Source organism: Myotis daubentonii, chromosome 7, assembly GCF_963259705.1.
Source record: "Myotis daubentonii chromosome 7, mMyoDau2.1, whole genome shotgun sequence".
Lineage (NCBI taxonomy): Eukaryota > Metazoa > Chordata > Mammalia > Chiroptera > Vespertilionidae > Myotis > Myotis daubentonii.
Window position 1 is genome coordinate 37,222,668 of NC_081846.1, and position 19,304 is coordinate 37,241,971.

Below are 19,304 nucleotides of genomic sequence, written 5' to 3' on the forward strand. Positions count from 1 at the left end.
CAAACGCGGTCGTTCCACACTCGCCATGCAAAACACCGTGGGGAGTCAGTCACCTTTTGAGAATGAAGAAATTGACAAGCTTTGGAGATACTTCGCAGAATTTCAAATAAAGCTTTACAAATTACGTTTAACTGTAATTAGGCATTCTCGCTTGTTAAGATATTTCAAAATAATACTCCAAAATGGCAAAAAGAAAGTTACCGAAAGAAGTGTACTGCGAATCTGAAAGTAACGATGAAGAGTTTTATTTTGGCACCTTGAATACTGACTCTGACGTAGAAAGTGATAATGTTTGTAGTGATGTAGTTCCAAAAAAGAATTAATAAATCTTGTTTATCCTTCATAATCTTGCATGTTATGTATCACTGCTCTTTCAATGGAAATTAATTCCGACCAATACGACACCCATGTCCAAATTTCATACGATCGCAAAGGGTTAACTCATTTGACCCCAAATGCTTAAGAATTTTATGTAGCAGAGACTATCTAGTAGAGAAGTTAGAATACAAATTCTGTTTTTCTCTACTTGAAAAACATCTGAATAGGCTAAGACATATCAACACAGACTGCACATAAACACACAAATACACATTTCTTCTCATTTAGCCCTTACTCTGAGATCAATAAATATGAACAAAAGTGATGCAGTTTGTGAAATGGTTAAGAAAAATATGCTCCTTGACCACTGAGGAAGTGTAAAATTATAAGGCATTTAGAGACACATAACGATAGATGTATGCATGTATAATCCAGTTCAGCCATCACAGTGCAAAGAAGCTGCTCTCCTGAAGTACCTGCAGAACATGGCAGAGGCACGGTATAATACATACAGGAAGGCACACAGCAGCACTGTCCACAGGCAAAGAACTGGGAAGAACACAAGAGTGCATCAATGAGGAAATGGTTACTACACAGTGGCACATCAAAACCACATGACAAGTGTACAGTTACCAGCAATAAAGCGCTGGCTCAGGTAATAGCCTGGAGAGGGAAAGGCAGTGCACAGGACTTGGTTTTTGACAACTGGGACATGGGCTTCCACATAAGAGGCTGTCCACACAGCTGGGGTATCAAGGCTAACAGAGATGAAGAGGGCAGAGGGCATCTGTGCAAGAAAGGGAACAGCAGCACGAGACTAACACATAGAATGACTAGTCAAATAAATATAGTAGGAACACCAGCATCTAGGACTGTCACTGTTGGAAAAAGGAGTTACTGATTTAGAAAGGGAGAAACTGGGACAGACCCTGTGGTATTAATTGAAATCACAACTATAGAAATATATATTGTTTTACAATATATATATATATATATTAGAGACCCGGTGCACAATTCATGCACAGCTGGAGGGAGGGGTCACGGGAGGTTGGGGGGCCAACTGGCCACTGCAGTGTGCATCATAGTGACCAGTCATTCTGTCGTTCCGGTCGCTTAGCTTTTATATATATAGATGTTAAAATAGACATGAATATTATAACAACACAAGAATTTGTGTATATGTAAGTGTACAACACGCACTCTGCAGCTCTGACCACTGAAGGTCTGCATGCACTGACACCACAACCACCACCTACCTGGTGCCCACACTCTGCTGAATATCAACTCTTGTAGAAAGAAACTGGGTTTCCTTGAAGAGAAGGCTGATTCCAGGTCTGGACAGGAAAGTCCATGAAGAGCCCAGAGTATCATGTGGTGCCAGAAAGCGTCAAGAGCTAAATGGATACGGGAACATATCAGAAAGACACAAGCTGGCCTTAAGGGGCTCCCAGTGGCCAAAACTGGACAATATGAGAATAAAAATAAATAATGATAATAAAGACTAATAACTAATTCAATAAAAAGGAAAATTGTTAGCCTGTACTGATATAAATAAACTGAAAGTTTTATAGAAACAGATATTTAGTTTTAAAAGTACCTTCGACGCTATACTTAATTACAAAGACCTCACAGTGGAGAATCCTGGCAGAAACCACCTTAATCAAGGGATCAAAGCAAACATCACTGGTAGCAGGACAAACTGAAATCGTGTGCCATCAAACAAAATACAAAGCGAAAAACTCAGCTTCCCTCCTGTGCTAGTCCAGCCAAAGAGGCAAAACCTGAATTCAATCAAAAGAAACACCTGGGTGCACGATGCAACATACAGATGATGTGTCATAGAATTGTACATTTAAAACCTACATAATCTTATTAACCAATGTCACCCTAATAAATTTGATTTTTAAAAAAAGGAAAGGAAAACACCAAATCCACACTGAGGGACAGTCTGCAACATAAAAGCCTATAATCATTCAGGCATCGAGGTCAGGAATGCCAAGAGAAGATGGAGTAAATGCCCCAGTGCGAAGGGGACTAACGATACCTGACAAGAAAATGTTAGCACAATTCTGAGCTGGGTCCTTCTGGTGGGATGTAAATGGGTCTGAATGCAGCAAGGCATCCATGTTAACTCCCTGAGCTGGATGGTTGTATGTGGTGAAGAAAGACAGTGTTTTTGTTTGTGGGAAACACTTCAATATAACCAAGGGATGATGAGGGTTCATGTCCCCAGCTTACTCAGGGGTTCAGAAAAAGTGTTTTGTGCCACACTCACAACTCCTCTATAAGTACAAGACACTTCTTAAAAATTTAATGGCAGATAGTACTACTTTTGTAATTAGAAAAAATAAACACCTTCATTTGGAGAGGGGGTGGCAAGTGACATTAACCATTCAAGCTCTAAGTCAAAATCCAATTTTAATTAGATATGTTTCATCATGAGAGCAACTATTAAGACCAATGCACTGTTCACCCCCATTTTATATAGCACAACAAAGTTTTACCTCCATTTGAGGGTACTGTTATGATACTAAAGTCTGTTACACATCATTTGTTCAAAGTTCATGAAAGCAGATTTTTGAGCCATAAGAAGTGTTCCATGGCTGTCAACCCACAGCCTAGACATGCATAGCAGCATCTTCCAAACAACTTCAAGGTGCACATTAGGACCCCCTCCAGCTCGTCCCCAGGACCTCTACTCTGTTTCCTATGAACAGTTCAGACACCACGTTCAGAGGGGAGAGCACAAGCCACTTGTCTGAGCCAGCCAAACGCGAACTACACAACATCTCTCACAAAAGGCAAATTCAGAGACACTAGCACATGGAGCCACCCATGTCACACCAAAGGAGCACTGCCCATGGACAGAGGAGTGGCATGTGGACTGGGTGAGCAGTGTGACCACGTTGTCAACAAGCAATGGCTTAAAGGAAGGAGCCCTCCCCCCCACACACACACACCTACCACTGCAGGATTGGCGTGAGAAGATGAGCGAAAGTACATTTTGGAATTAAAATTTTCTTGTAAGAAGCTCCCTAATGCCTCCCAAGTAAGTTCTGAATCAGCTAAGAGGAAAGTAGCCTTCAGTAAAGTCATACCCCAGCTGATAGCAAAAACCTACTTACCCTACAAGTCAAGTACAGTGAGATCTGAGGGACCTGAAGACCCATAGATTGGCACTGAGTCCTTTGCAAACCATTTCCTACTTGAAGATTTTAGTCCTGAAACTGCCAGCACAGCCTGAAACCAAAAGGGCCTCTCTTGGAAGAAATCAAGGGCTTGATTTCACGCACACACTCTCCATCTCACAGCATCTTTGGTGGCTAAGCATCCATCCAGAAGCCCCAACCAACAAAGGACAAGAAGGAGAGGTTGACATGCCACACTGCTCCTAAGGCAAAGGCTCTTTCATAGCTCAAAGAAAAGCTGACTCTCCCCCAGTAACACCATCTTTTTCTGTTTGCCTAATCTTGCAGACAAGAGCTGCACTTACCAATCTCAAGTGGATATGGGAGTTATCTCCAGCACCTGTATAAACTAAGGAGGGATCCCCAGAGCACAAAGTTGGAAGGGTTGCCCTGACTACAGCCGGCTCTTGTCTGGACGTTCCAGAGACCACAGGGCCACGCCTGGGAGCCAAGGAGCTCCTGTGTACAGGCAAGCCAGGCAGCAGAACTCATCACCGAGCAGGCACAAAGGCAACAGAACTCTGGTCTCAGGGGCCTGCAGTCAACTCCAAGCACAGGCAAATGTAGCAAAATAGAAGCTTTGTCTCAAAAGAAATTGTATTCTTCCAATTAGTCTCACACACACTGATTTAAACCAGTGCTACAGGACCACCTAACTCATCTTCTACTTATCAAAGTCTAAACAGTAAATACAATCCAATAATTCCATTTGGAAGATATTTACAAATGAGCTAAGTATTAATAAAATTAGAAACCTAATATGTAAGAGTGAAATGAAGAGCAACACACATTAATTACAAAGTAAAACCTGTCAGGATAATACAACATATTTGATTTTGTCCTCCCCCCCTCCCCCGCAGGCAACAATGGTGGGAGTTCCCTCTAGTCATCGCCTAGTAGGTCCAGGAGCCAAGGCACCATCTCCAGCATAAAGAACACCAAATGAGGAACACCATCCAGGAACATGCTTCCAACTACTATCAGGACGGTATAGCAGAAAGACAAAAAAGACTGTGTAAGGCCATCCTTTCCCCTTTCATTTTTAATTTCTAAAGAAAAAAGAGTTTTAGAGAGGGCAAAAAGTTTTCAGCCCTATATAACATGGAATCAGACACCATACATTTTATATTGAGAGGAAGCCCTGAGGGCAGAATGATGTCACTCACTGCAACCCCAATGTCAAAAAATGCCAAATACATGCCCTCTTTCAAAAATTATTTCTTTTAACTCTATACTTTTTTGGTTTCCTCTTTCCCTCTGACCTATTTGTTCCAAGGGGTCTGGTCCTTTTGGGATAAGGGCAGTTTTTCTAGCTTGGCCATACTCCCTAAGGCTATCGGTTGTGGCAACCTCTTGAGGAGAACAGCTCTCTCCAGAGCCTCCAGATGTAACTCTCCTGACAGGTGAGGAGCGGTTGCCATACAGGTAGTTGCTATCAAGGCACCTGCAAGAAGACTGCTTTTACTCTCTGGGGAACCATACCCCCAGAGCTCTGCAGGATGACTTAGAGCCAGGGAGTAGGGGAGAGCTCAGCCACCAGGCCCTCCAGTGCCTGACCTGAGCAGAATCAAAGAAATTTCGATTTCCATTGCCCTGCCTCCCAGCCCCCATTCACGTAACTGCAGCCGCCCAGGCCAGGTGATTCAGGGGCCTAACTCAAGGCTCCTCCCGAGAGGCACCAACACCAAGTTCACAGCACCAAACTTCCCAGAAGGGCACATCAGTTTCTGCCGAAGATTAACGACATATACTAAAGGCACCCAACTGAGGCTGAAGTTATTCTCCCACCAGGAAAAAACCCACTGGTCCAGCTGTGCTGTGTCTAGAAGCTTTAAGTGCAGTCGCTGACCCCATGGCCAAAAAGAGTGTATCCTGCTCATGAGCAGCCGGTCAATGAGAGACCTGAGCAGTGGGGACACTAGGCAGGATGCTTCCTCACTTAGCAGAGCAAGAAGAAGAACTACTGTTCCACTTCAGAATTTTTTTTTTAATAATTCTTTTTTTTAAAATATATTTTATTGAGTTTTTACAGAGAGGAAGGGAGAGAGATAGAGAGTTAGAAACATTGATGAGAGAGAAACATCGATCAGCTGTCTCCTGCACACCTCCTACTGGGGATGTGCCCACAACCCAGGTACATGCCCTTGACCGGAATCGAACCCGGGACCTTTCAGTCCGCAGGCCGACGCTCTATCCACTGAGCCAAACCGGTTTTGGCCGCTTCAGAAATTTGGTCCCCAGCTCACACACCCCAAAAGAGATGCTAGCTGGTTAGACAAAGGGATAATGCTGATAAGAGTTAAAGTATGTCTATAGATACACTGAGCTCTGAGTGGACTCAGCAGCAGCAGCTCTCCCGTAGGCACATGGTCAGCACACTCTGCTTCTCAGCAGTCTGTCAGTCCAACCACATCCAAACCTCCAGAGAAAGCTGCTCTGCAAAGGTAGCTGCTGAAGCCACAAACCCACTGGCAGCTAAAACACACAAGAGCAACACTTTGGGGCCTGTCCTTTGGACAGGCTTGTTTCTACATCCAGCATCTCCCTCAGAGCCTAGGAGGCAGCAGCCCATTATAATCCACCTTAGGTCAGAACATGACAAGTATTCAGAATATTCCCTTTTTAGCAATCAACACAGTCCTATCGGTTCACCCCCTCAAAACAAGCACAGGGTACCTGCCATGACCAGGTCACCTGCTACGCCATGGGGTCCCAAAACAAGTAAAGATACATAGATGACTTAGCCTGTGACCCAACTGGGGGTGGGGGCAGGTAAGACCAAGAGACCTGGCTCAGGCAGCCAGAGATGATACAACTAGGTCCAAACTGAAATAAAGACTCCTGACTCCCAAGTCCAGTGGAGGATTTCTGTAAACATCCAACCCTCTGTCCTGTCTGGGCTGCTGCTACAGGATGATGGACACACTAGTCCAGCAAGAGCCTAGAGTAGAAAGCCAACCCCTGAAGGTGGCCGCACATAGACTGAAAACAGTCACCTACAGGTTACCGTGGAAATTGGCCCTGGACTTTGATTTGTTCACTTCCTTACCTGGACCCACTAATGAATATGTACTTGGTGAAAAATACCTGCTTGATGACTGAATAAATGAGAGATATTCAAAATTATAAAGGACACAAGACAAAAAGTTCAGTAAGGATTTTCTATTACCATTACCCTTGTCAATATCTGTGACGTTGAGGACTCCAACAGTGCAGGTGATACAGCCCCAACTCAGCCACTCCTGCAAGCAGCTTCACCTGCCAGCCTGAAAAAATGGATCTACCACCTAAAGCCCTTTCAAGGACTGACCCTGGAAAGCAGGGCTGCTCAACCTCCGTGCCCCTGACCTTTTGCATGAGACAATTCTTCGCTGTGGGGCTGTCCTGGGCCCCATAGGCTATCGCACACCTCTGTCCTCTACCCAGTGAATGCCAGTAGCACACCTGAGTCATGACAACCAAAAGGTCCCCAGACATCGCCATATGTTCTCTGGGGACAAAATCATCTGACTAAACCAATGCTGGAAACAAAGGGCATGATGCTTGGTATGTGAGAGGGAAGCAAAGAATAAAAGCTTTAATAGGCAAAGCTTTTTGCATCACTTGCGCACCCTTGAAACAGATCACAAAGTGAGATGCTGTATGAGTGACTATCTGCTCCAAGTATCATTCTTTCAAACTAAGTTACTGATAAACTGAGTTGACCAAGAGTTCAGAGCTATCAAAGGTAGGGGGTGAGACCACAGAGATTCAGCTTCTTCTCTTTATTATTTTGTTAATCCTCATTGGAGGATATTCTTCCATTGATTTTCAGAGGGTAGAAGGGAGGGGGAGAGACAGAAAGAGAGAAGCATTGATGCGAGATAGACACATCGATTGGTTGCCTCCAGCACCTACTGCACTGACTAGGGCTGGGGATTGAGCCCGCAACCAAGGTACGTGCCCCTGACCTGAATTGAACCCGCGACCCTTCAGTCTGTGGGCTGACGCTCTATCCACTGAGCCAAACTGGCTAGAGCTCAGAGCTCAGTTCCTTAACTTTAAAAGGAAGGAGCCAAAGTCCTACAGGTTAGGAAACACCCAAAGTCCCAGAGCTGATGAAGAGTAAGTAGGTCCAAACTGAAATAAGGTCTCCTGACTCACAGTCCTGGAAATACTCAACCCTCTGTCCTGTCTGGAAAAAGCACTAATGGCCAGCAATCTACACCTAACACACAAGCACTGCTGTATATCTTTGAAGGCCCACCTCCAGGAACATCTGAGAATATCAGTTCATACAAATAAAAGGCAAACCTAAGAGGGTTTTCAGAAAACACTTATTTGAAAAGAATTTATACTGACTGCTCAATGGCACTTGCTAACCAGGTTTTTCTGCACCACCAACTTCCTGCCTCTCCTCATCCAGACAGGGCCCGCTGTACCAGTGGTGGGGTGTTGGGCACAGGTTCGATTCCGGTCAAGGGCAGGTACCCTGGTTGTGGGCTTGATCCCTGGCCCCCGTCAGGGTGCATGCAGGAGGCAAAAAATAGATGTCTCTCTCTCACGTCTATGTTTCTCTCTTTCTGTCTCTCCCCCTCTCTTCCACTCTCTCTAAAAATCAATGGAAAAATATCCTCAGGTGAGAAATAACGAAACAAAAAAAGAACAAACAAAATGGCAATCCTTCATGATTCTTCCCCAAAAACTATCTCCAAAATTATGGCTTTATCTAAGATTTTTCTTCGATATATTAATACATGGTTTAAATCAAAACAGGATCACATTAATGCAGTGTTTCGCCACTTGCTGCACTTAGTTCCATTAAAAAAATGCATCATGCCCTGGCTGGTGTGGCTCGGATGGTTGAGAGTTGTCCTGTGTACCAGAAGGTTGCCAGTTTAGATTCCCAGTCAGGGCACATGCCCAGGTTTCAGGTTCAATCCCCATTCAGGGTGCAAAAGGGAGGCAACTGATCTATTTTTTCTCTCTACCTCCCTTCCTCTCTCTCTAAGGTCAATAAAAACATTTTTTTAAATGCATCATGCTGTCTTTCCAGGTTTTATACACAAATTGACCTATTAGCAACTGCATGAAATAGGATGAACACAAATCCCCTGCCAATGTTGCTTCCCCCCCTTTTTAGTGATTACAAATGCTGAAGAGAATACCATCTGCCCACCTGAGCCTATATCTCCACAGGACAAAGTTTTAGAAATACAGTTACATGATCACGAGGGGTACATGGATGGGCACTGCCAAAGCAGATGAACCTCCTATAAGCTACACTATTCACACTCAAATCTGCATTAACCTGGCCCCTCACCCTTGATAACTAACACAGTCATGCTTATTTTTCCAATCTGTAGGAAAATATCTTTGATCATCAGTGAAAGTAAAATCTTGCTTCGCTTACTGGCCATCTGATTTTCTTAACCGAGAAGACGAACCTATTCACAACCTCTGTCCACTTTTCAGCCAGGGTATTTCAGCACACATTAGATGAAGCAAAATCCATGGCTATGCAACTAAGGAGAAAAGCAAAGAAAGAACTATAAATTTCAGTGAAACTCAAGTTGTAAGCTCAAAAGAACATTGCTAAAGGGCACCCAGGCAAAAGTGATAAGAAAATATTATCAAAAGAGATATGTTTTGCCTTTCATGCCCTGGTCAAAGGCTATGGAGGTTTTTCTCAGGAAAGGGAAATAGAATCTTTCACCTGGGGACACCTGTTACAATGGAGGGTGGGAAGCCTTTCTGAAGACAGAGGGAGTAAGTACTTCCAAAGTTACTGCTGAGTTTGTAGTCTTCTCCTCTCTTGGCCCCCTGAACACAGGCAGCCAAGCAAGAGGCTGGAAAGTTTTTTCTGGATAATCCAAAGAGACCCAAAGAAGCTGACAGGATGTTTTAATGGCCCTGCCAGGTGCTTCTAGGCCAGTGGTTCTCAACCTTCCTAATGCCATGACCCTTTAATACAGTTCCTCATGTTGTGGTGACCCCCAATTTCATTGTTACAAACTGAACATAATTAAAGCATAGTGATTAATCACAAAAACAATATGTAATTATATATGTGTTTTCCGATGGTCTTAGGCGACCCCTGTGAAAGGGTCGTTCGACCCCCAAAGGGGTCGCAACCCACAGGTTGAGAGCCGCTGTTCTAGGCACAGGCTCAGGAGCTCTCTGAAAAATGTGCAGGCAGGGGAACATCCCAGATAGCCCAGAAAAGGCTCTGATCAAAGGCAAAATCCCCAAACAAAAAGCAGCATGAAGGAAACAATGACTTCAGGGAAAACTTTAAAACTCGTTAATGTCTTCAGATAAGAGGAGATACCACATCCATGAAACAAAAACAGGAGGTTACAAATTAGGAATAGAGAGAATAAGAGAAAGCTCTTTGAAATAGAATGAGAAAAACTCAATAGAAGGGCTAGAAGATAAAGTTGAGAATGTCTTCCAAAAAGAAAATAGAACACCTAAGAAAATCAGTGTCCATTCAAAAGTTCTAAGAGTTTCATTCTAGAAAGAGAAAGTGGCCCTGGTCAGTGTAGTTCAGTTGGTTGCTCTAAGACCCATGCACCAAGAGATCACAGGTTATATATCTGGTCAGGGCACATGCCCACATTGTGGGTTCAATCCCCAGTAGAGGGACTGCAGGAGGCAGCTGATCAATGTTTTTCTCTCTCCGTCTCCCTTCCTCTCTCTGGGGGAAAAAAAAATCAATTAAAAGGAAAAAACATAGAAAGAGAAAGTGAATGGGAAGAAATTAAAGTAATAAATCAGGAAAACTGCCCAGCACTGAAGGACAGGAGTTTCCAAATAAAGGGGTCCAAAGTGTTCCAAGGGACATCATCACACTTCGTGTTTTGAATTTCAAAGTGAGAAAATCCTTTAAGCTGAAAAAAAAGAAACGCAACAACAGTCACACATAAAGGCTTCAGCAATAACACTGGAAGATGGGGATGGAGGCCTAGGACAGATTTATACACTATGAAGTTAATAAAAAACACAATTTTATAAGATAAAAAGGTGGGTTTGGCATTGAGTTTTAGTGACAAATACATAGAAAATTAAGCCAACAAACAAGACTCATAAAAAGTTCATAGAAAACAAAACTTTATTTAGGAAAGATAAAGTGACCCATCACACTATCTGGCCTAGCTGTGAGACTATGCAGTCATAATATAAACACTAAATTCTGAACTGTCCAAGTTAAAGATGAGCCTGCTCGTATAGCCATGTATTTGTCTGCACAGCAACAGCAAAGGGTAAAAGAAAACCAGAAACTTCACATTTATTCCAGAGTTAAGTGAAGAGAATGTATGAAATGGAGGAAGAGTCATAAATTATCAAGTCAGCACATCTATCTAGTAATATGCAAATTGGTTGGGACGCCATCACAGTAACAACCATCAGCAGCGGGTGGGTGGGGACTTGCAGCATTGGGGACTCAATGGCCACTGCCGCTTGCGCCGGGCTGGCCCTGGGCAAGCGGGGACGGGGGTGGGGCCCGTCGGAGGGTGGCCTGTACTCCCCACATGGCAGCGGCAGCTGTGAGCACTCCCGGTGGCCAGGTGGCCACTGCCGCTTGCCCAGGGCTGGCCCAGTGCTCCAGCAAGCTGCCATTGGCCGCTGCCACTTCGAGGGCCCAAGGCTCAGGCAATGAGGGCTGGGCGAGGCTCAGGCAGCCTCATGGCTGGCAGTGGCAGCAGCAGAGGCGTGATGGGGGTGTCGCCTTCCCCTGATCGCAGGGTCGCCTCCTGCAAAGGGAGGCCAGACTGCAGCCATCAGTAGGACATCCCCTGAGGGATCCCAGACTGTGAGAAGGGGCAGGCCAGGCTGAGGGACCGCCCCCCCCCACACACACACAAATTTTGTGCACCGGGCCTCTAGTACACTATAAAGACCAAAGGAATCACCCAAGAGCAAGCCTGGGTGCTCTGCAGAAGAAACATGACCTGGGGAAGGCTAGTCATAATTTTTCCTTACAAGCCTTTCTAGATTTGTTTGACCTCTTAAAAACATGAAGATACATCATTGGTCTGAAATAAAATTAATTTTTTATTTTAAAATTCAGCTGAAACCGGTTTGGCTCAGTGGATAGAGCGTCGGCCTGCGGACTGAAGGGTCCCAGGTTCGATTCCGGTCAAGGGCATGTACCTGGGTTGCGGGCACATCCCCAGTGGGGGATGTGCAGGAGGCGGCTGATCGATGTTTCTCTCTCATCGATGCTTCTGACTATCTATCTCTCTCCCTTCCTCTCTGTGGAAAATCAATAAAATATATATATAAAAAAAAATTCATATGAATCCAAATAACAAGTATTAAGGGTGAGTATGCAGTCAATGTATTTTACCAAATTAACAGCAAGCATCAAGATGACTAACTCCAGCCGAAACCGGTTTGGCTCAGTGGATAGAGCGTCGGCCTGTGGACTGAAGGGTCCCGGGTTCAATTCGGTCAGGGGCATGTACCTTGGTTGCGGGCATATCCCCAGTGGGAGATGTGCATGAGGCAGCTGATCGATGTTTCTAACTATCTCTCTCCCTTCCTCTCTGTAAAAAATCAATAAAATATATTAAAAAAAAAAAAAAAAAGATGACTAACGCCACACAATGCCCAGACATGCCTGGAACAACATGTTTGGCTTGTATTTAACGGTATTCGAGGAATTTCAGCGTGCTCGGAAAATTACAGCCTACTAGGGATGTCACTTTAAAAATGTCTCTGATTTGAGAAAGAAAATCTTGCTTAGCCCAAAATAACGTGTATAATCAATTTTTTTTAAAATATATATATATTTTTTTTACAGAGAGGGAGAGGGATAGAGTGTTAGAAACATCAATGAGAAAGAAACATCAATCAGCTGCTTCCTGCACACCTCCTACTGAGGATGTGCGCACAACCAAGGTACATGCCTTGACCAGAATCAAACCTGGGACCTTTCAGTCCGCAGGCCAATGCTCTATCCACTGAGCCAAACCGGCTAGAGCGTAAATCAATTTTTAAAGTGTCATACACATGAGCTCCTCTTCTTGGTTTTCAATGTTGAATGTGTGGTGCTTCTAAGGGAAAAGGCATGTTCTCTGGTTGCTTTTCTACTGGGTCAAAAACTTTCATAACATGAATCTTGAGACTTTTTGCAGCCATAACAGAGCAATTGAGAACTCAGCTGTGTGCTGATTCTTCCAGGAGCTTGGTTATTTCTTAATAGAAAAGGAAAATGCCTTTCTATGTATGATCACCAGCCCTGGGGGAGGAATGTGTACTGAAGGAGTGATACCAGTATAAATACCATCGGTAGTTCAAAAAGTGTGTTCTCTGCTCGAGCCCTTTTGGTAAATGAATGTTTCAGTTGGGAAGCATTAATGGAGAATCTACCTGATCCATTAGTGACTGAAGGTCACAAGTCATCCTGGCAGACAGTGTGATCACCTGAAGCCCTGTCCCAAACAGTGTTTTAGATAGGACTAACTAAAGGGCATGAAGTCCTTCACAACAGGGTCTCAACAAGCCCTCCACCCTTTCAGAGGTTGGCAGCATACCAAATTCTCAAGCTCTTGCCCATATATGCCAAGCTATAGCTGTCACACGTCCCCTTTGCATTAGCTAATCTTCCTGCCTAGAACACCCCATCCTGCCAACTTCACATAGAAAACCTCTTATTCATTCTCTAAACCCGTTTAATAACTACATTCTTTCTGAAGACTTTCCAACTTATTACTGCCTTCTCCTTCCTCTACCCAAATATTGGACCTATTTCCATTACTGTACTTACAGCACTGTAATCTAATTATTCTTTTACCAGAAAATCCCCTATACTAGACCATAAACTGCTTTAGTGAAAAAAAGTCTATACCCTCTTTACCTTTGCATCCTCAGACTCCTTAACAGTATCTGGCACACGGCAATTCCCAATAAATGTTTCTTGAGCTGTTGAAGTTATGAGGCTGAAGTCAGAGAATAAGAAGCCCCAAACAGCAAAACCATCAGAGGGAAGGAGGGAGGGCATGAAGAGATTAACCAAAGTTCTTATATGCATACTAGAGGCCTGGGAGGTGGGGTCCCTCTGCCTGGCCTGCGGAACGGTAGTCCAACATCCCCCCAGGAGTCCCAGATTGTGAGAGGTCGCAGGCCAGGCTGAGGGACCCCACCAGTGCAGATTTGCACTGGGCCTCTAGTACTTAATGATTCAAGAAGAAATTCTCCCATCAAGCAGCTGAGATGTCAGCTTAGCCCACTGGATAGGGCCTGGAGGTGCTTCGGAATATGGCCCCAATGATCCCAGAAGTGCGCTCCTTATGCTCACTGCACACATACCCAGGTGATGTTAACCTGATTACAGAAGATGCATGACACATAATTGAACTAATGGCAATTAGAGGGAAATCCAATCCTCATTATAAATTAACTGGCTTTCAAATGTTATTCCTCAAGGCTTTGAAACACCTTCCCAACTACTTTAAACACTGCTTCCAAGCATCCTAAAATTAAACGTACTTAATGAGTTTAGCTTGCAGGTATTTGACCAGTTCAAAATGGTCAAATATAAACTGGAGCACTAGGTTTCCTCCCATGTTCCATCATTCCTGGTTTGCTTCCATACGTGAACATCCATCAACTCAAGAATGTGTTTATTTTCATTCGGGAGCAATCTACAAAGGCTTCCTGTGGGAGAGCATCCGCGCACAGCCTTCAAGAGTGTGGGACGGCTGCTGGGCCTACAGGCCACCGGGAGGGAGGGAGGGAGGACACCCCGGCTAGGGCAGGGGGCAGCGCTGCTTCCGTCCCGCCCCGGCCAGGCATGTTGCCCTCCCGCCCCCGAGTCCCCGAGCCACGCGATCCCAGTGGGTTTGGAAGTGTCCCCCAGGTCTCACTTCGCGACCCGGACCCCAAGGAGAAAGGGGGAGAGGAGCCCGCGGCCCCGCCCTACTCCTGGGTCACAGGCCCCAGCCCCAGGCGCTCGAAGGCCACGTCCCCCGGGACCCGTGCCGACTCTAGGGTCTGTGCACAGACCCGCCAGCCCACGTGACGTGCGGCAGCCAATCGTGGGGAGGCCCCCGACCATCGAGACGACGGTGGCCCAGGGCTGGAGCGGCCCGCTCGTCCGCTTGCCGCCCCCACTCCGGCCCAGCTCCAGTGCTTCCAGCTCGGTGCTGCCGCCATCTTCCTGGAGGAGAGGGCCAGAGGCGAAGGCGCCCGCCCCTGCGGTCGCTCCGCACTCTTACCGCCACCTGCCCTTCCCCGAACGCCTGTTCTCAGCAGTCACTTAGTTCCTTCTAAAGAGACTTCCTTACTCCCACTCTAGTTACCCACAGGCGAAGAATCACATTACCTGTTCCAGTCTTACCAGCGTAAGGAGATCAGGCTCACAAGCTGGGAACTGTGGCGAAACAGGGACAAGCCGCCATCTTGGTAAAGGAGAAGAGGCTACGCTTGACCTCCCCCCCACCCCCAGCGTCTATATGGCCAACCGCCGTGGGAGGGGCACGGCGCCTGCGCAGAGGCGGAAAACGCGGACGAGCCTGCGCCTGCGCACTCAGAAACCGGCGCATGGGGGAGGGGAGGCAGGACAGGTCGCGCAGAGGAGAGGAATGCGTTGGCAAAGGGGCGGGGCGACGTGATGACGCAATCCGCCTGCCCGCGGGGCGGGGTGCGAGCAGACGGCGGGCGCTGGGTGGATACGCGGCGCGGTCGGTTGGCTCTTCTTCGGTTCCTCCGCGGTGAGTGTCTCGCCGTGGGTCCCCGCCGCTGCTGCCGGGATGCGAGCTGTGGGGCTGGCTGAGAAGGGGTAGGGGGCCCGCTCTGGGTGGCGGTTAGCCGTCCCGGGGGGCGCAGCGGCGGTGGTACCGCGCAGTGTGGGGGAGGGGCTGTCAGCCTGCGGTCCTTGGTCCTCCCCGCCCTCCCCGGTTCTCTATCCTCCCCGGTCCTTTCCCGGGCCCTCCTCTCCCCTCTTCCCAGCCTTCCGGGCCCTCCCCGGACCCCGCCCCCCGGGAGTCCTGGCTCCGGCGGAAACGACAGGGTGTGTCCCGGGAGAACCCAAGTGACCCCTTGCTCGCTGTGTGATAATTCCGTGCAACTGTTTCAGTAGTTGGCCAGGGGTGCGGGACGCGCAGTTGGCGGTCGTGGTCCGGAGGGAGAGTGCTTTTGTCGTGCGGCCATCCTTTTGTCCCTTTGACATGGGCGATTTCCTCCCGCTAGCCCCTGGCAGAAGAGAAGCCTCCAGAAGTCCTTGCCTCCTTGGCTGTCTGGCTGCAGGGGAGTGGCCCCACCATTCCCCTGAATGCCTGAAGGGAGGAGGCCCATCTGCGGCTGCCCTTGCTTTCTGTAAAGCCCCAACTCTCACGTGGTCCACAGGACCCACAAGACCTGGCCACCATTTACTTTTCCGCCTAATTTTTTTTACCAGGACGATCCTTACCTTGTCTGCCCGCCCCCATAGACACGTGACCAACCACACTGAACTGCTCAAACTGCTGTGGTCTTTCTTTTGGCTTGGGCCCAAACCCTTTCTTTTGTCTAGAACCCAGCTACCTCCCCACCTTTTCTGCCCTTTGCTTGCCTAGTCCCAGCTCTGCTATTCAGGACTTGGTCCAGATTAGATTTCCTACGGCCGGCATAGATGTTGGCCTGATGTTAGCCTTTGTCCTACTTACTGTATGGTAGTTGTCCTGTGAGGGGCAGGGGATGTGTGAACTGAGTCACCTTTACCCTTTGCCTAGCACAGTGACCCTCACCTAGTAAGTTCCCAAATATTTGTTGAACGACTCACTGTTATAATACCTCAAAATAAGTATGTTCCAAAACAGACTTACTGTCATGAGGAGAGAGACATACTGGTGTAAGGGGTCACGAAAGCTGCTTCCTGGTGTTTGTAGTTGGAGGTTCACGATTTCCATTTTTGGTAGTTCCGACACGGGCTTTCTTTGCACCACCCAACTTCCTAACTCACTGTGTGCTGCTGTCGAATCTTGGCAATGATCTCCACTGGAAAGGATATCCTGATATTTCTTTCCACTGTCCATCTTGATCTCTCACCCAGCACAGCAGCCCAGGGTAAAGAACAAGGGCTTTTCCATTAGGTCAGATTAGCAGGGTGACCTAGGGAAATGAGCAGGGGAGAGTGGAACCTCGATCATTCATAAATGTGATTCAGGTACCTTTTTATATCCAACACCAAAGACAAACTGCTAAAAAAAGAACAGTTTTTTGTTCTTTTTGTTCTTTTTCCAGAGAGAGGACACCAAAACTCATTTGGCAGCAGAACTGAGCTGAATCCATATGTATAGTCCATATTTATCCCATTTTTTGCTAATTGTCATACATGTCACTACATAAAATACATTTGGATGTGGGGTGCTGCCCGAGATACCATTGAGGGTGTTATGGGATATACTGTACATGTACCTTCTTCAGATCCAAATAATCTGAATGCCAGAACATTCCAAGGGCTCTAGATAAGGGATTATGAACTTTCTAGGTCCTACACTGCAGGGTCATTTTGTGGACGTGGGGTAATGTATATAAAATACAAGAGTAACATGCCGATAAATTGCTGGGGTCCAACCCCAGCAGGTCCAGGGGTCCCCAAAGGTGTGGACGGAGTCGGCGAAGAAGGAATGACACAGAGACAGCGTTCAGTTGATCAGCAGCCTAGCCAGGATCTCTAGCCAAGTTCTGGTCAGGATCTCCAGCCAGGTTCTGTGTCCATGTTCTCTTGCTAGGTTCTCCAGCCAGGTTCTGTAGCCATGTTCCCTCTCTAGGTTCTCCAGCCAGGTTCTGTCCAGGTTCTCCAGCCAGGTTCAAGTCAGGTTCTCTTGCCATGTCTATCCAGGTTCTCCAGCCAGGTTCTCTCGCTAGGTTCTGTCTCTAGGTTCTGTGGCCAGTTTCTGTCCAGGATCTTTTGCCATGTTCAGTCTCTAGGTTCTGTCTCTAGGTTCTGTGGCCAGTTTCTGTCCAGGATATTTTGCCATGTTCTCTCGCTAGGTTCTGTCTCTAGGTTCTGTCTCCAGTTTCTGTCCAGGATCTTTTGCCATGTTCTCTCCAGCGAAGTTCTTCTGTCTCTAGGTTCTGTGTAGGTTCTGTGTCTAGGTTCTGTGTCCTGTTGTCTTGTTACATCTGTATTTATACCAGTTGATTCCAATCCTATCAATCTCTTTTCCAAAGGTTAGGGCGTTTCTTATCTCCATAATCAGTAAAGATTATGTAGCTTAAGCATGATTGTAGTTAAAGTGATTAATTACCCGCCTGGCACTTAGTTAAGGGGTTTTATTCCCTCCCTAACTTCAGGGGAAAATCCCTACCTGGGGAAACAACCTTTCTCAGAGAGGTGACCTTGGTTAAAACACATAGTGCCAAGAAGGTGAGCAAACATATTAAGAACAGTATGCCATATATGCCAGGTCTCTTGAAACAGCAAGGATGGACCGGCTCCCAGCAATAAATGGTAGTTATGGGTAGTCCATTAAAATAAATGCCACCAGCAGAATATGTTTATATTGCCAAGAATCCAATTTTATCCATCGTTCTTCATCTTTTGTTTTGGAAAATGTGAGTATTGCTTGGGAAGTATTGCTTTGTGGAAGAAGAAAGCCATGGGTCAAGGAGAAAAAAAATTTAAACAAGATCTAGCATCTAGAACGCTAGAATGAACACAACCTGAAAGAATAAAATTTTCATTTGACCACATTTCTGAGGTTTGGGGAATCTAGTTGATCTGCACCAAAGATTAATCACAGTACTTGGCATTTTGTGTTGCTAAATCAAAACTTTCTCACTGAAAACCGGGTGCATAAAGAAAAGCAATTTGTCCTCAGCTGATGTGTCAGCAGTTGAGCCTGGATCCATGAACCAAGAGGTCAATGGGTCAATTCCCGGTTAGGTCACATGCCAGGGTTTTGGGCTCGATCCCCAGTAGGGGGAGGCAGCTGATTGATGATGTTTCTCATCAATGTTTCTTTCCCTCTCCCTTCCTCTCTCTACAAATTAAAAAGAATATATTTTTAGCCGAAACCGGTTTGGCTCAGTGGATAGAGCGTCAGCCTGTGGACTGAAAGGTCCCAGGTTCGATTCCGGTCAAGGGCATGTACCTGGGTTGCGGGCACATCCCCAGTGGGAGATGTGCAGGAGGCAGCTGATCGATGTTTCTGTCTCATCGATGTTTCTGACTCTCTCTCTCTCTCTCTCTCTCTCTCTCTCCCTTCCTCTCTGTAAAAAATCAATAAAATATATTTTAAAAAAAGAAAAGAATATATTTTTAAAACAATTAAAATTTTAAAAATATGTAACTGCTGTGAAGAAAATTTAAGCAACTCTGAAAAGAGATTTTTATAGTAGCAGTTTATAAATTATGCTCTGTTAAAACGGGAGGTGGAACTCTGGCCAGGTGGCTCACTTGGTTAGAGCATTGTCCATTAAGGCAAGATTTCAGAGCACATACAAGAAACAACCAATGAACGTATAAGTGGAACAACAAATCAATGACTCTCTTTTTCTCCCTCTCTAAAATCAATAAATTTAAATAAAATGGTTCTGGCCAGTGTAGGTCAGTTAGTAGGGTGCCATTCTGTGCACCAAAAGATTTCCAGTTTGATTCCCAGTGAGGGCACATGGCCTGGGTTGCAAGCTCGATCCTCAGTAAGGAGTGTGCAGGAGGCTGCTGATACATGTTTCACTCTCATATACATGTTTCTCTCTGTCCCTCTCCTTCTCTCTCTAAAAAAAAAAAGAAAGAAAGAAATGATGAACAAAGTATCGCAATAGAAGGTTAAATAAAATCCAGAAGCTGGTTCTTTGAAACAAATTCCTTAGAAATCCTATCTT

General features: G+C 46.0%; 1 protein-coding gene across 2 annotated transcripts in view; it reads right to left on the bottom strand.

Annotated features, from left to right (window-relative positions):
• Positions 1-14,972, bottom strand: part of HDLBP (high density lipoprotein binding protein) — an 84,087-nt gene extending 69,115 nt beyond the window's left edge. Inside the window, exon 1 of one of the 2 annotated variants that reach the window (XM_059703856.1) lies at positions 14,833-14,972. The gene's annotated coding sequence lies outside the window, so the exon portion shown is untranslated. Of the gene's footprint in view, positions 1-14,817 lie in introns of both variants that reach the window. The other variant, XM_059703857.1, reaches the window with a different exon arrangement.
• Between the last annotated feature and the right edge of the window lie 4,332 nt (positions 14,973-19,304).